Genomic DNA, 18,880 nt, shown 5'->3' with positions numbered 1-18,880 from the left:
TAAATTATTTCTGTTAAATAAAGTTAAACAAGTGTTGGTATTACTCTACTGAACATATTAATTTCCCTAAGCCTCCCAATAAAGCTGAGTAAAAGAGAATATGCAGTCTGGTAGGACTTCTAAAGTGAGGCAAGCTAGTAAAAAGCATCTTTCCTAACCAAAATTTGGCTGTGAACAACAGCCAATGAACAAAGAACAAGAACCCCAATCATAGCAACCTTCCCTCTTATCTAAGCATAAGAGTTTCCTAGAATTCTTCCTCCACAACCAGCAGAAAACCAGAGACTCATATAGAATATTAAATTAAACCTGGAGTACCTTACTCCTGTCCACTGAGTTCAAAGAACACAGGCTGACTAGCATCAGGAAGAAGCAAGAACAGGGCTGGTTCACAGGTAAAGCAAAGAAAGAGACAAGACTGCTCACAACACAGATAGGGACAGCATCCTCACTAAAAAGCAGAGCACGAACATTCATTGCAATATCATTAGGCCACCAATTATGAGACAAATGCTAGACCAGAGCCGCAGTCACACTACAACAATACCATCAACAGACTAAACACAATACTAGGCACAGCACTAGCTTCAAAGATAGATCTTAAATAGCTTCATGCAGAGGGTGTGTGGGTAGAGATCCCAGGAGAAGCTGATCCAGGCAATTAAGGCCTATTGGTGCACTCAAGGCCCTGAAAACTAGTTAGTTGAAGTTGACATGATTCCTTGAAGCTGAGAATAATTAGCTAACCTGCGTGTTTTAACACAGATGGATAATGTCCTCTCTGAGGAAGGCACTGATTACTCTTCCTATACGTGGTTTATCACAGCTATTACTAGATTTTCTCCAGCTAGTAGAAACATAGGCACATTTTGCATGGCTTTCTCTAACAGATTTCAACAAACTCTTCTGTGGATAAACTGGGAGGTGGTGACATATTTTTTGCCTTCTGCACTGGTATTTCCCACTGGATTTGATAAATCCAGTTTTCCTCAGAGAAATTAGACAGCTGCTCAAAGCAAGCACTGTGCAGCTTAAGCTGAGAGTTTCACAGAAGCTAGGCTGTCTTTGTGTCTGTTCAGAACAAGATTAGATTTAGGCCTGTGTAAATCACCTTAGATATGAGTTTGCAGGGCTTGGGACGGAGAGGTGTGTACTACTTTTACACATGCACATTTTTCTTTCCAAATAGGACTGTATTAGTGAGGCCCTAATTTGATGTAAAGCTGATTTGACAAAACCAAAAGCAGCTGCCATTTCGTGCAGGTTCAGTGTTTTTAACAATGCTCCATCTCTGATCAACACGACAGGAACATCTCTGTGTTTCCTTCCCCTTCTGAGAGTAGCACATCCCTCTAAAGGAATGTCTGCGCAGCCAAATGAAGCATGACTGTAGCACATGTGAGCACATTTGCGCTCATTTTAATCTAGCAGTAAAAATCCAGATATTGCAGGAGGGCCCTCTGCAAGGAGCATCACCTCTAGGGTAGGGTAGCTCTGCTGAGGATCCAGTAAATCCCCTAACAAGTATTTCAGCTGCTTGTCCAGCTCAAGCTCTGTCATCATAGCTGTGGTTATAGAGGCCAGTTCACAGCTGGCAGCACGAGCATGCCAGAGCTGAACATACTGTCACGTCACGTTATTACTTACATATAGCCTAAACACTTTCTGCATATGCTTGTCTCTGATTAATGTATTCAAAGCTTTTTAGCATGTCTGCGATCTGCTTCTGAGCCTTAATGAGGAATTAAACCTGGGGTCCCTTAGAGCTGCTGGGATCTCCATGTGACTTTCCTTCTGGAGGCACAAAACCATAAAAGTCTCTGTCATTGCTGTTTCAACTTTTTTGTTAATTCAGTGTTAAGCTGGGCTTTCAAAGCTGTTGGGAGGAAAGCATGTACTGTTTGTCTACTAGAGTTGTTGAGTATATTTATTAAGTAAAAACGTAGGCATGTTCTAATGAGATTTTCTAGCTACAAAATAATGTATGTATTATATTTGGGAGACCGTATATATGGTATTATATATAATCTGCTGGTGATTTTTTGAGAGTACGGTATGAACTGGAAAGAGGAGGTTTTCTACTTTATTTATAATCAACTGCCAACTTTCTAATAATAACAATGATCTCATCAGGAGTGAAACAATATGTTCCAATAGACCAAATTCCTCTGGAGAAAATGTGAGGAAAGAAACAGTGTTCAAAAAAACCCTCTGATTTGCAGAGAGGAACATTGCTAAACGTTTGTTCAAAAAACCCTCAAACACAAAACATCAACCTTAAATTCTTCAGAACGCAGGAAAACTAGAGTCCGGGTATCTCAACTGCCACAATGTTTGCGCAATGTCAGCAACATGACCTTTCTTGTGAGAATTAATGTGTGGAAGAAGTCAGTGGGGTTTAAGTCACTGTAAAAGCAAATTTAAATGATACTTTTACAAGTACTTTTCCTGACTCATATACCCATAAACATATGCAGTGATATGCTAAAAATACTGTGGTACTTAGAATGATAAAGCATCTCTGAGGTGCCTCAAAAATACACTTACATAATGCAGCTTCTAGTAAAAAATACACCACTGTAATGCAAACCACATCTGAAAAGCCACAAGTGACACTGCAAAGAGCTCAGGTATTACATACTGAGTGGTACAATGGCCACCCACCTCATTTATAACAAAATATGTGCCGAGTGGCTGGTTGCTATTTAAAAAAAACATAGCACCTTAAAGAAAAAAGGTTTTTGGCAAATAATGTGAAAGCCCTGAATGCAGTAATAGGCCTTAACCGCCCTGACCAGCCTCACCTGGGGCCTCCTCTGACCGGGGACTCCATATAACTCAGGCTGGGGCCTCCTGTCATCTTGTTGTTGAGGGGCTGTGCAGTGCTCCTGGCTGATTTGGGAGGCTGTTTCTCTGCCAGTCACTGGGTTGTGGATACGACCTGCTGCTTGCATCTGCCTGCTCTGTTTGCCCACTGCTGGTGCTGTGGGAGGGTGCCGTGTTGGGGAGGTCACGGGCCTGTGTTGCGGCTCCTCTCCGTTCCCTGCGGGAATGCCCTTGCTCTTGTTGTTCCCTTGTGTATAAACAGTACTTTAACCTTGATTTTTTTTTTTTAATGTTTATGGGGTATGGTATTCAGAGGTGTCACTGGACCCAGTGTCCAAAGACTCCAGAACCCCTATGGTAAAAGTAATGGTTGCCTTTTTTTAGGAGGCTACTTTCCTTACATAAAATATGGAGGTAATAATGGAGACAATAGCAGCTTTCCACCATGAAATGAAGCCTGGAAAAGAGGAGGCTTTATGTATCACCTAGAAGGAGTGGGAAAACAATCTAGCATGGATCAGGAAGGATAGTGATAGTTGCTATTAAGTTTAATGTAATTTATGCAGGAGGAGTTTTACAGTTGCTTGTTGTGGGCTATTAGGCACAAGAGAATGTGCAAATGAACAGATTAAAAAAGCAGTTTTGCTCTGCTTCTAAGGACTAAACTAACTTTTTCTGGGGTGATGGAAGACATAGTCAGTGACTCAGTGCTACTTATATTTCCTTTACAAGGTATTAAAAGCTTTTCTTATGTTACTTGTAGTATCAAAATGAAAATAGTCTTATCTGATATATACTAAAGCTTACATTCATTAAAGGATCGATTACAATGAAGACAGGTAAATTTGGTAAAAGTAATTCTTATCTAATAGCCTCTCAGGGAAAAGAAGAAAAAGCAGAAAATTTATTTCAGTGCCACAGCTGAGATATAAAATATGTGATTACTATCTTGATTTCCACAGTTACTTGATCAAGCCGATTTCTCTGAAAAAAAGGTATGTTTTTTAGAAACTTTAAGTATTTGTGAGTGTTAAATGATAACAGGAAGATGGCAATAGGTTATTTTGCCCAGAAACTTTGTGTTCCAAGATACAGGTCTGTGCATCTCATGAGAAATCAGACTGTTTTACTCCTCTTTATCAAAGCTTAAAGGATGTCGTGAGGACTCTTTTCAGAAACACAAAAATTGAAAGGATATTGAAAGGCCTGGGTAAAGACTGCATAAAGGTGCTATGACAAAGTGACAAATTAAGTATTTTCATATAGAAAATCCTGATTAAGTCTGCTTTGTTCATATCACAACCTGTAGGGTGACTTATTCTGAAAGCCCTGTATTTTTCTGCCTTGAGCCTGCAGCACCTCTCCAGTTCCCCTGCAGATGGCCTGCACCAGGGAGTTCAGGAATGGGGTAGTCTCCATCAGGCATAGCCTTGTCTGGATTCTACTACCACATTTTCCATTGAGTCAGGTATCAAAATATGAATATAAATTAAGATTTCATTGCTATTTCTTTCCCAAATGACACCTCACATATTTGCTTTTCAAAGCTTGTATCAGCAAGAAGTTGTTATAATATGCTCGATAACTTCTGCAGTGCCGACAGTAGCAGCAATAGTCCTTCCCCTAGCACCCCTCTCCCCCTTCAAGAACTTGCCATCTCTAACAGTTGTTTTTACACTGTTGTGATAGATGGAAATAGTTTTGTGTGCTCTCCACTATATGCCAGGTATATTCCCCTGGAGCAGGAGAGGTAAAGTGCGGTAGGGGAGAGGCCCTGAGGCAGGTTTGAAGAAGGGTGCAGAGGCTGGAAGGGGGATTAGACTGGTAAGCTGCAGCACAACAGGAGGATCCTCACCATGCAGAGGATAAGCATCTGGGCAGAACTCTAAAGAACAGAAGGAACCACCTAGAGACCCAAGGGCGCTTCGGTGGAGTTTGCTGCAGCTCAGTCAGTTAATTAAAACAAAGGCTGGAAACGAGGAGCTGTACTGTAAACATAATAGCTGGAAAAGAGTTCCTTGTTAACACTTCTATTTCTATGCTGTCTTCCATAGTTCATTAAATGTTTTTCTATTTAATAAGAACCCTAGACTATATAGAAATGTAGTCCAGCCTTACAGATATTTGAAGGTTTTTCATCTCAGCTAGGTTGTTGTAGGAGACAGTCTTGGCAGATCCATTTCAAAGGGCTGGCTGAGTCGGGTTTAATTATAGCTGCTGCTATAACAAAGGTTAAATGCACCTGTGCCCCAATGCAAGAATCAGGCTTCCTTGCAATGGATGCCCTGTGGGCAAGCAAGGGAGAGGACAGTGGCCTGTGCCAGCAGGGACCCTGCCCTGGAAGATCCCAGGCCTTGGACTGTGAGGTGCAGGGCTAAGCACGGCTTTCCCACAGCCAGGTTGTTGCTGGAGTGTGTGGTCTGGACCAGCATAGCATGTTGCTTGTGTACCAACAATAAACTGACCAAAACCTGGTACCTTTAAAAAAGGTAAAGCAAACCGACTCAATAAGATATTAGAAACCATAATGACAGGTACAGAAGGAGCAATGGTGTATAAAATGTAGGAAGGAACGGCATTTAGACTCTCTGTCAGCAGAGGTTCTAAATAGCAAATTACCTATTTCACAGTCTGTTTGTTAAGCTAATCAGATTTACTTGCTGATTCTTTACTATCTCTGCTATGTAAAATCGACCAAATGGAAGGAACGAAAGCAAAGCAATGCACACTAAGAAACAAGCACGTGTGACTTCCCATATATTCTAAAACGAACAAAACTTTTAATTTGCGAGAGGAGGAGAGCAGGTACCTGAAGCCTGGCCTTCACAGTGTCTGAGGTTGTGGTCTTTTTAAGAAACATATGTCAGTTATTCATAACATAGAACTATAGTGGCCTATCCATTGTTCTGATGGCGTTTCCTCGGAACGTGAACAAAAGTAAGGAGACAAAATGCCATGAGTGTTATACTGGACTTAGAAGAGGAAGAAATCCTTTACACGGGACTGATGTGTCTTCCTAATAATTTCTGTTTAGTGGAACATCTTACATGCAATGATAACTTATAGGCCGGGGGTCTGTGAAGATGATCATTGTCCTTGTATAAAGCCTACTGAAATACTTGTATTGGATATTCGTAGGCCATGGCCTAAGAATCTGAAGATTTCCATTTGAATTTCCTTGACTTTGTGATGGATCTGTCATTCTGAATGGTATTTAAACATTTTTCTTTGTAATATTTTCTGTTTTTCAAAGACTGGAGTATGTTCTTTTTCATGTGTTAAGAAATGAAGGCAAAAGAACACGGTAATAATGTTCAAAAGTGTTTTCTTAAGCTATTTTAAACAGAAAAAGTAAACAGTTTAATTCCCTTGCATTACTTGGTTTCCTTGCAATGACCTGTAGCAGTCAACAAAGCAAATGAAAGTGGAAAAGGATTGTACTTTTGTAGATATACTTGTAATATAACCTTGCAGTAAGCTATTAAAAAAAATTACAACCCAAATATAGAGAAGCTGGTATACAGTTAATATTTTGCATTTAAAATTGTATAGATTTAAACATTGTATGAAAGTATTAAGTCTTGATTTTCCCCACTTTTGGGGGAATTCTATGATCTGTTAATGAGATAATGTTGAAAATCTGTACTTTTACCCTGAAACATGACATGGTAATATTTTAGGAAGGTGAAAGAGGGATTTTTCACTTTCATAGAAACAAAACAAATGTAGGAAAAAGCTTTGTATTTTTACTTCCATGTATGAGCTGTATACACAGCTGAAAAATAATGGAGCAGAGGGCATAGTAGTTAATGTTTTGTGAATGGGATATGCTTTTGGTGTGTGAAAAACATTTCATTTCACATTGTGTTGTGGAAAAACACTGCACTGTATTTTTCTTCCTTTGCCTTCCTCCCAACAGTGCTCATTTCTGTTCAAGATAGTATGTCCATTAATTGAACTTCAGTTGAGGAAAACAGTTTTTGCAGATTCCGGTGTAGTTCTAAAGAACAACATATCTCCAAAGAAAGGGGAAAAAGTCAGAAAGTGTTACTAGTTTCCAAGTTGTTCTAATACCTAGACGTTAATATTGAGTTTTCATACATCACCCTACTGTATGAACACAAGGTCTATGGGCCTTTAGGATTGAAGCTTCCCGCTTCACCTTCCTTGATTTTGTAGTATTTGCCTTATTCTCATTGGTTCTGATTAATAATTCTTTTAATATATTTTGAGCTAGCAAGAAATGAGTTTAATGCTAATATCCTCTGCAATGCTTACTGCCCACTATAGTAAGGTGATACTGTGAAACAGGATATCACTTTTCTCTCTGTGTAAATAAAAATGTCAGTTCCAATTAAACTTTACCTTGTATCTTGAATTGGTACTTACCAATGCAAAATATCACTGCTCTCTACACTGTTTAAATGATTGGACTAGAAAGAAATTACTGGAGAAGTACCTTCTGTGTTTCTTCAAGTTTCTATAGATTTTTTTAAAAAGCGTCTGCATGCACAGCCTTAATGAAAACTTTGTTCAAGTGTTTGAGAAGTTTGCCAGTGATAACCAAGAGCTGATGAGAGGGAACAGTTCAGAATAGCTAACGTAAGTGATATTTACCATCTGGATCCATAAAGGAGAAGGAATAACCTGCAGCTAGAGGCTCTTTTCAATGTGACAGCAGGTAGCCAGCCATAAAGCCAAGTTATTAAGCAGAGAGCATGATACCCTATAAGAACATTTCTTACGAATTAGGGAGAGAAAAATCCTGTCTCTGAGCAATCATAAAGGAAAAAATAAAATAAAGGGAACAGCTCGGAGCCTCCTGGAGGAAGAGGAATACTGGTGAGTGGATAAATACTGTTTACTACCCAGCACGTGATGGAAGGTATAATAGCTGGGGCAGGTTGGTTGGGTTAGGAAGCACTTGAGGAAGAGTTCTTAAGCAGTTGAGTCTATGCCAGTTATCATTTTAAGGCAAACCTAGAAGTGTCACAGGAGTTGGCCGAGTCACAATTTATTGTATGTATTGGTACAATTAATGGCTGTTGTCACGGAGCAAAGGAGGGTCTTCTAATACTTATTCCCTAAGTTTTAAGTATTTGGTTCACTTAATTCTGTTTGGGTCAGGACTTGACTCAAGGGAAGTTTTAATCATTCCAGGAAAAAGGCATACCACTACTAACTTATTTTTCATACTGTTTTGAAAAGAATGATTTCTCACAAGCAAGTGAAATGGTTTACAATCTGAATGGAGTTAAGATATTGGTGGTTTCAGTTGGATTAAATATTTTAGGCTGGTTATCTAAGGTATCTTCATCTTTTGACCTTTTCCAGTTCTCTCACGTTCTTCTTTCCTTCTTACTTGAACCTTGGGCCAGTTCTAACCAAATTTGACAAGAATTGAAGATACTTTTTAGCTGTTACAAGCTTCACTAAAACCAGTGTCTGAGGAGACAGACGGGAGAAACCTTGTGTACAGGAAAAGCTATGAGTTTAACCACAGTGCCAGAAAATTCATTGAGGACTTAACATATGATACCCATATGGTATATCCGGTTTCAAGACTTATACTGCCAACACAGTATTTTACCTAAACTACTCATAATTTAGGCCACAGTGGAAATGTCAGTGGCTGACAGTGTACAAAAGGAAAGTGTAGATCAGGCTCCACTAGCATAAACACTAAATGAGGCATGTGGACAGTGATGAATAATTTTCCTTCAGCAAAATATTATGTTTTGAGAAAGAGCTGTCTTGCCTAGAGGATGCAATAACTGTGTCCCAGTATGAGTGTCCAGTTACCTTCTTGCAAGCAACTTTGATTTTCAGTCTGTGTTTTCTTCTTTCTTTTCCAGACTGACTGTAGTATGTATAAAGGTCTCCCTGATAGAGTCCCCAAAAGATGTCAAATGAGAAATATATTCCCTCTACCTACCTTCCTTCATGTGTTTTTTATAAGCTCTTCATGGAGAAGTTTTGCTTCGGGGAAGACAATACCAATTGCAAAAAAACCCTGATCCCTTTCTCTTCTACTTGGGAAAAAAAAAGCATGCAATGAAGTGCCTTGGGAGGACCACATGCAGCTAAACAGTATCTCTATTTTGACTTGATTAGCTAGTGTAGCTCATTGGCTGAAAAAAATTGGCTAACGTGCGTTTAGACATTTCTGAACCCATTATGAGGCAGCTAGCAGATCTGTTTCCTTATTGAAATTCTATCATTTCCTTCCACAGAAGGATTATCAAAGACAGCTGCCCTTTATTTCTTCATGGCATATGTATGAATTGTTTCAAGAGTCAAAAGGAAAAGTGACTATTTCTGTAAGAGAAATCTACCCTAGGAAAGATATTTATTTCTCACAATAGTTAGTTGTACTTTTTCCCTTCCCTCCAGTCCATTAGATATTCATGAACTGGTGGTGTTTACATGGTATCTTGATGTATTCTGATACCCTGAAAAATCTCAGGATTCCTTTCAGAACTACAGCACAATGGTAGTTTGATCAATCTTCTCAAATTCCCCTAGTATTTTTCCCCTGGGCTCTTGCTTGGAATTATAGCTGTCAAGAAAATAACCTGGAGAGCAGGGAGGAGTACGTGTTTTGTTTGTTTCAAGTTTAAAGAAAAAACTATCTTGGCACCTCTCCCAGCTAGTTCACATCACTCATTTCAAAACTGAAAAAAAATAATCCCATGTCTCTTTGTTTCAAGTTATACAGGTCTAATTTCAGAAATCTGAGTAAAGATCATGCCCATACCCAGAAAGAATTGTCTGTATTTAGTTCCATTATGCACTGAAGTGGAGCTGTTCCATCTCTGCGCTAACCTTTACTTGTCAGAGTCCAGTATGATAACATGGCAAGCAATGGAGGGGGGTGGGGAGGGATCCAAGTCACAACTTGATATATCAGAGATATTAGATAGGGTACAGAGGTATGAATATTTTCCTTGGAATTTAAGGAAAGCCAACACATTGTTGTATTCTCTTTTCCAGCAATGCTCTTCAAAGCAGAGGTGGTTTCTTGTTTGCTTTCTTCTGCTATTGGACATAAACTTTCTCTTCCTACTGGGATAGAGAGATTTGAACAAGTCTACTGCTTGTTCCAAAAGCTCCATAATAATAGAGGAAAGAAGCGTTTTAGTGGCTCCAAATCTTGTTTACAACAACAGGATGCACTATTGAAAGCAACAGTTCTGACCATGACCAACAAACACAACGTAGATTACTGCATGACAGCACAATATGCATCAATAGATAAGTCGTTTTTGTTTAACAATTTGCTAAATCAGTAGAAATAGTCCACATGTTGAACTATCATATCCAGTCTTTTCTCCACGGCGTAAGTAGGCAGAAGAATAAGGTTTTTTTCCCCCATTATAAACTTAGTGAAGTAGAAAAATCACATTATCCAGGCACCAGTTACTTAGTGTTCTATCATGCCTGATTGATGGGGTTTATTTTACTATCATCAGATTAGATATGAGGTGATATAAACTTGGGAAGCATGGGAACTCTTGTTTTGATGTCATGTGCCTACTAAGACTACCCTTGAAAGGCTGATGAGGTTAATTCACAGCAAGGCGCAACAGTAGCTTAGTAATTATCTTTAAAAAGGCTTGCTACCTCTTTGCTGTGGTTTGTAATGAAAGTATTCTGCCAACTCCCAGAGACTGGTAAACAACTTGCATACAAATTGATTAGCGGTTGGGTGATGGTACCTCCTAGAATAAACAGACAATTGAGTTTTTTTCATGTATTAAGTTAATGACAGCCATTTTGTATGCAGGATTTTCACTGCTTTGAGCTGTGTAGACCACTTGCTTCAGTTCTCTTGCCTAGACAGCAAGCGATTATCCAGAGCAAATGGACAGGCTCAGGCTTTTAGCAGATTACCAACATGATATGGAATATGAACCTTCCCTGGTAAAGGCTCATCAAACAAGTCAGCAAAGGCTATGAGGTAATCTACAGGCTGGATAGGCAGGTTCACTGAGCAGATAATCCAATTTACTTGTCAGTATTTTAATTCCCAGTAACATCTGTTGTGTGCATTTTGGCAGTGACTTGCAATAGGACTTCGACTTTCATGGCATTCACGTGCCCGATAGACAGTTATTGGTCTAAGAAATTATTAGAAATGATCACACTAGCTGGGCATCATCACAGTACAATTAATGTGGGACATATTTTTGCACTGTAAAAATAGTCTGCAATTGTACATTTCAGAAATGTATTCGATCTTTTAACAGTGTCTATTGGAATGTACCAGACCTTCTCCCTCATTCCATATTTGTTGATCTCTGGAAGCTGTGCTAATACTGCAACTGGTGAAGGTAACTTGACCAGTAGAAAAAAAAAATCAATTTTAAGACTAGTTCACTAGGAAACGATTCATTCAAATGGTAAAATATTAAGATGTATATTTTGCAGCCTGTGCAACAATGACCTAAAATTAACACACGGCTTTCTAGTTGCATGAAATTTAGGGAAAGTAGGAAGACCTACTTTAAGCTATGCATAACAGTGAATGCATTTTGTACACAAATTTATGGCATATGTCTCTGAAGTTCAGTGTGGTTTTAAGCAGTTTCACAGTGGTGCAAGTATTACTCAAAGTAGAGTTTATGCACAGTGCAGTTGGCTTTCAAGGAATACCCATTTATTCTGCAATCGTGTAATGAAAAGGGCCATGACCTCATCTATGCTTTGGACCTCCTGATGTATTTTAAGATGTCTTTCACTCTGAGGTGAAATAGTAGACTCTATTGCCATTAAATGCACAGGCAATGCTGTTGCCAAATTGGAGAGGAGAGACCTTTTCCTGCAGGCATTTTTTCTCTAGGGCCTCTCAAGACAAGTTTTTACCTGGTTTCCATTTTGTAACATAGGAAAAATAACCTATTGTGTCTGTTTTGATAGTCAGGACACTCAAATTTAATCATGTAAAAAGAATGGTACATTTTTTAAAGTTAGAGAATTTTAGTTATAGAATGTTACCAAATGATCAGATGAGTTGTACAAATACTATATGAATATTTCTTTACGAATACAATTATTTTTTCACAAAGAATTTGCTTTAATTGAAAATGGATGAATCCCTATGCAAATGGTTGACATATAAAACCTTCTGATTTTCTTGCTTGTTCAAGTTTATTTTTAATCAGCTCTTAAAGGTTTTTTTAAATAGTGTTGTTTATATTCTTTACCTCACATAGGCCTGGGAAAGGGAGGGTTGTTTTGTTTTCAGTCTGCAACACATCTGGAATGAGGAATAAAGTCCAATCTGTGTCCTTCTAAAAACCATTACTTTTAGGATTCAGTGCTGCTTCTGACAAAAGTAAGGGGCAAAGTTCTTTGGCATTAACCTAATCTTGGAGTATTTTAACTGTGAATAAAACTGATTGCTGCTTACCTGATTATTTTTTTTTAACTTTTCTAATAGCATATATTGATCACCAGGTTTTATAAAAAGGTAAAATTCGTAATTTTATTCCATCAAGGCCCTGTTCAAGTTATTAGGAATTACACTGGATTTTTTATAGCTCTAACCCTAAATTAAATGCAAAAAGGTACAGAGCAACTTGCATTTGGGTAGTTATACATATGTTCAGAGAGAATTGCCAGATGTTTCTAGCATACCCTGGTGTAATCTGTAGTGCTTTCATTACATTCGGATGAAGATCTAAAGATCTTTACTCCTCATTGTCCTCGCATCTTATTCTCCTAAGGATTCTTCTCTTGCTTGTTCTGTTACTCCACAATTGAACGCTTATCTGAGTGACAGCCTCATTATCTAAAGTTTGTGGCATGACACAAAATCAAACTCAAAGTTATAATGGGAATACATGTCCAGCAATAAATTTTGTCCCAGTTAGTAACAAATGCAAATATTAGTAAGAAATGTGGTAGAATACTACTAGTCAATTCACTGTTAGCTGTAGTCATAAATCAGACTTGGTCTTAAAGGTCACGTTTCTATAGCAGTTAACTTTCCTAGCTCTTAGAAGTAATTAGCATTACATAGCAAGTTCAATTACAAACACACTGCAACTGAGTTTCAACTTTCAAACACTTCAAATAATTTATAAATATGAAAGCTGGATTTTCTTCCACCTGTTGGTACAAATGGCTCTGTACTTACTTCCTTCAAAATCTTAGGTGCTATGAATTTAAAAAAGAGGAAAATTAGGCCATCTTGCAACATTTTTGTCCGAGCAGGAATATCCTTGCACAGAAGATTATCAAACACCTTGCTATCTCTGTTTTAATGCAAGCTAAGTTATATGAGGCTAAAAAACATAAAATGATCATCTACTTTAATAAAATAATTCAGGGAATTCTATCTTATTTTCTTTTCTAAATGTTTACTTTACACTTTAAGGAGGGAATACACTTTTTTCAGACTCATGTTGCTAACAGAAAGCTAAGGTTTTCGGGTTTTTTAGCAGAATACTCCCACTGTTCAGATTAGGTGTTCCTTCAACAGAGCTGGCTGGAAGACTATAATTGTTTGATACAACAAACTCATTTGAAAAGGTCTTATCCATCTGTGGGGATCAATACAGGCTACTTACTACTTGGCAGATTTTTTTATTTGTTTCCTAACCAAGGACATCAAAGTACCTCTAACTTAAACCGCTGACTGGCAACTGTGGTCATCTTTATTCTGGAATTTTTACTTTTTTCTAACAAACATATTTTTGCAGCAAAGTAAATCTCCCTTTTCAGAAAACAGCTGTTTAAACTTGTGATTCGATGTACTTTGTGTCTCTTTTGCTATAGTTTGGTTAAATGTTAAAAGTTTCTTTTGGAAATGAATATGCAGACCTAAGCAGTATTTTTGACTGCTATTGATGTTAACTTTCTTCAAACATGAATCTTTAAAGCCACTCTGATTCTCATGTTCCCTTTTCCCCTATTATTATTTTTACAATGCCTTTTTTCCTCTTCGCCATATAAGAAAAATAAACAGGCAACAGAACCTCTCTGTTCTGCTGCTCATATGCTGAACACATACAGCCATTATGCATTATGACTGGGACATAGAATCCAGCTGGTGTTGGTCTCAATAAGGATACATTAATCAACCATCCTTCCTCTTTAATAAAACTGCAAAAGAATGCTCCCAATTGTATTGACACTGAAGATGTCTCCAAAACAATGGAATTGTAAGAAGATGGCAAAAATAGCTGTGCCTTTATGAATGTATTTTTAAATGCGTAAACTTTTAACAATTGAATGTCTTTTGGCATTATGTAGCATAGCAAGATTGACGATGAGGAGATGGATGCAGTGAGATGTGATGCATGCTGATAAAAAGCTCTCATAAAAGTACGTAGAAGACTTAGCTTCACATACACTGGTATAATTTTTCTTGTGAAAATGATACTAACATCTTGCTTTCCTTTTCTTATTATTTTGTAAGGTCACAATTTCAAAAACTCATGATAGATAAAGTATGAGAAACAACTGTGGGAAACAATAAAAAAATAGCAGGGTACATGCAAAGTCATCTTTTGGGTCTTTTCAGTATCTGATTCCAGAACCCAGCTTACAATAATAATGGTTAATAGCTATCAGTACAGCATAAAAGGGAAGATTATCACAAGGAAAACTATCGAGAACAGGTATGTCACTTAACTGTGGTAGCTTAATGTCCTCATCTCAAATATATTTTTTCATGAGATTGATTAATGATTGTCAGGGAGGGAAACATCAGCTCATTTTGCTGCTGAAATAGAGATCTTTTCTCTAGTAAGCTCTGACAGCAAACAATCAATGCATAAACCATAAGTAACATTTGTCCCACACCTTGTAAATCCAGTTGGTTTTATTCTCCCCTCTTTGGGTCATCTGTTACTGCAGTTGTCATTGTTTTCTCTTCCTTTTCCTACCAGTTTCCTTTTTTTAGAGTCCTTTCTGTTTTTTATAAACATAATTTCATAAGAATTCCTTTCTATGCACCCTAAGCTTGTGGATATGTGGAGTTGCTAGACTGCATTTGTTCCTGGCTGCACTGGTTTAGTCTTTTGCTTTCATTTTTATCCTCATCAGCTGTGAATAAAGGCAAGAGGCTTCCTTTATCCTGTTTGCTGGTATACAGCATGAACAGATTATATACTACAAAAAAGCAACCAAACACAGCAAGAAGTGACTGAAAGAAAAGAATGTTGACGTACTTTCTGCTCCTATTTCACTAGCAGCAAGGATTTTTATTTTTGTTAATATGTCTATTGGTTCCCCAGATCTCAATGTATTTTGCAGAGTTTTGTTCTTTGTCTTTGAGGTTTTTAAACTCAAAGTAATTACTTTTCAAATACCTCTGTGAGTTAATTCTTGAGGTCATCTGGTTAGGTAACTCTTGCTGTATTTCTACAAAACTGTGAAATTATAGACCTAAAATACTTGCAATTCTGCTGCTGTGCATTTGATCTGAGAAAGCAGTTTAAGACTTAAGTCCCAAACTTTTCTTTGGAGATGCTGAATACTTCTTTTGAAGTAATAGTATGTGCTTGCTGGATTTCTTAGGATTTTACAAAGAACGTTAAAATTTGCTTTAAAAGTAAAATTTACATGTTATGAGTTCTCTAAAATAAATGTAACTAATTGGGGGCATATACTGAGAAATGGTAATTCTAAGGAGACAGGAACTAATTACTTTCTCCAAAATGTCAGATTAATGATTAGGAGAGATTTTTGGCTGAAAAGAACAAAGGCAGAAGTTGTTAGAAAGCAAGCTCTTCATACTTTAACTTATGGTTTTAAACCTAAAAATAATCTTCTAGGTCCCACTCATTTGAATAGAACAACTCACATCATTGGCATTCGAGCCAGTACTAAGAAAATTGTACATCTGCATTTCATGCAGAGGCCAGTCCTGCATTCCTTAGGCACCTGTTGACCAAAGGCTGGTATCAGGTGGACCAAGGGTAATGCCAGAACTGGAGTAATTGTCTTTTTCTGAAAGAGGTAAATCAATATCCCACTGTACAATGTTGATTCCACCCTATGATTTCTGTCAACCTAGAGCTGATTTACGCAGCTCCTGCAATCTTAGTCTGTTTCTTGCCTGTCCCTCAGTCTCTCCCAGTTGTAGTTTGCTCTCTTTAGTTGTCCCAATCAGTCATTTTTTTTTAAGACTCGGCTCTCAAATAGATAAGTGAAAAAGCAAAAATGAACCCTGTATTTCTAGGTTTTTCCCTTCAACAGAGAGAATCTCTATATAAACTTATGAAGACGCCACAGAAAAAAATCTCAGCATAATTAAAGGGGAGGAAGCAAGTGTTTAAGGGTGAAGAAGGGCAGTAATTCTCTAAAACGTTTCTGCAATCAGAAATTATGAGAATCGCATAATCTTCTTTGACCCTTTGTGCATAAATTAAATGACAGCCTTTTCTGGGGGAGTTTAACTTTGTTTTGTTTCCTTGCAGTTCTTGGATTAATACAGGAAGAATGTATCCATGTGGTATCCATTTCAGCATTATTTACTATAACTAGTCCCAAGTGTGCAATACTTGTAGCTCATGAGCAATATAGATTAAAGGCAGATGTTGGCTGTAACCATGAAGTTGGCATTCATCTCATAGCAACATGTTTAATCTGTGCTGTATGTTTACTACTTGGTATGTTGGTTGTGAAGTACTTGTAGTTCTTTCCTGTTGTAGTTTAAATGAGGCCTCCATCTTGAGGCCTTCAGACATACAGAAAATGGGAACTGGTAGTATTTATCAGTGTTTCATGCATTAGCAGAGAACACAGGGAGGTCTGATAGTCCAGAAGCTACTCGAGGCTGCAAATCAACAGGAATTTGATTTTGGTCAAAACTGGGGAAATGAGCTGACAAGCTTTATTTCAGAACCATTTGTGTTCTTCCACTGCAACACTTGCACAGGAAAAGTTCCAACCAATCTCTACTGGTTTAACTCAGGCATGACTTTGAGCATGTACTAGTCTTCTACAGCAAATTGACAAGTGGGTGTATGCATCTCTACCTGGAATGAGTAGGTACTGAGTGACAGTTATCTTTCGGTCTCTACTACTTGTCATCTGACCATGCATGAGACAGTTTGGTGCTGTGACCTTCACCCAGAGATTAGCTCTATGCTATGTTGGACACTTAGAAGTTGGATCCGTGTTGACGGGGAGGTGCCCCAAACAAACAAGGTATCAGAAAGGACTAACAAAAGAAGGGTCAATAATTAATACTATCTAATAGAAGAATAGGGAGTAAAATAAATAAGAATAAACCAATTTGTGATCATTTAAAAATGTGAACAGCAACAAACTAAAGGGAAAAGATACAGAACTGTTCTCAGATGAACAATTAGCAAAATGAAGCTATTAAATGAACAAAAGAGGAATTGCTTACATAGAAGTCAATGACATAAAAGGCATGATTCAGAATCATTTTAAGTTAAGAGACAGAACCAGAGAGAAATTAGAGGAAAACACGTTAGGAGCAAATACTAAGGAAATATACTTTTAGGGAAGTTAATTTTATCTGTTGACACTGGTGAATATGATTGTATTGCCCTAGCAGACATCCTCTAGCTTCATTAAGCTAGAGAAGAGAGATGGCCGTGGGATGGTAGGAGGCTTTTCCAGGGGCGTTATTGCTTTGTGTTGTTAATATCAGCCATATACTAACATAAAATTACTTCCTATATTAGTATGTTAGTTTTTCCTGAATATCAAAAGCTTGGCCATTCTAAATGTCAGAAGCTGAAAGGCTTGGAAAAGATGTCTTCCTTCAGGGTGAACTAAGGAGCTTACAATAAAACAGGAACAAAAATTGGAAGTTTAGGAAGATTGGCTAAGGTTCTTTGTGTTCTCTTAGGCACAACGTGAAAAATTACTTTTTGAGGAATATTTTTAAAGTAGGGAAGGATGAGTCTTTCCACTTACTAGGAAGTGGAAAGGCTTACAGGGACTAGTGAGCTTATGGCAAATGGAGTAGCAGGTTCTACATGATTCATGGAAGGAGTAAGATGGGAAGAACAGCAGAGTTCTTCAACTGTAGGAGCATGTCAGAAATTTTAGGGTAAAATGGACAATTAGAGCAAGAAGCTTATGTAGCAAGATGTCTAGCTTCAAAAGGATTGTTATGAATAAGCCTGGCTGGGTTATGACATAAGGAGTTGCTGCTTTACGCAAGATGCAGCAATAGCAACATGTAAGTTTATTTTGTGGACTGTTGGAAACTTGAGTACATATTTGCTCACGCTTATTTAATAGCAAGACTAGCTTTAGAGCTGACTTTTTTAAAGAGTAGAGATAAAAATCAGGAAAGATTCGGCAGTAAATGAAAAATACTCTGTCTTTAGGACTGTGGTATCATGCTGCATCCAACTCAATTGGTGGGCACACGCCTGGGGTGTTCTCCTCTTACTATAAACCTGAACCATTGGGGCGGGTGGGAGGAAAGCAGAGTCACGTGAAGCCATGCAACTGCTACATCCAATCCAAAAGTTAGGAGAGAAAACACATGGCAGTGAGTGCAAAGTAGAGAGTGGGACATCTCTACTGCAGAAGAAGAAAATGAAAAGTCAGCAGAATAAAATCTATCCAAGTAAAGGACAAATATATTAAGCAAGGAAAACAATTTTGTACTTATTTTGGGAAATGGGAAGACAATATTAAAGTAGAAAAATAAGCAATTTAGAAAATCCATTTTAAATAGCAAATTTTAGTTACCTTTGTGTATTTCATGTATGGTCTCTATGAAAACTTCACACTGACTTGGAGATATTGCTAAGAAGCATGCACAATTGACAAAGTACAAACAATTCTAAAAAAAAAATTTGTACTGAGAGTGTTGTCACAATCATAACTCATTGTTAATTGTAGTTTCCCCTCTTCTCACACTAATTTTGAAGGTGATCCTGATTATTAGGTGGGAAATCAAGGACGGGAAACATAGTGCTGAATTGTTTATTCTGTTTCCACAACTAAGACAAACCTTAGACTTTTTAAGTGACAAGCAGGAAAGGAGATTGATAGCAGATGAGCATTTTATTGTTTTGATGTTTTCTTTAGTAACTTGATCCACAGTTTT

This window comes from Phaethon aethereus (genome assembly GCF_964289735.1).
Source record: "Phaethon aethereus genome assembly, chromosome: 6".
NCBI classification, from domain to species: Eukaryota; Metazoa; Chordata; class Aves; order Phaethontiformes; family Phaethontidae; genus Phaethon; species Phaethon aethereus.
Note: the sequence above shows the minus strand (reverse complement) of the source record.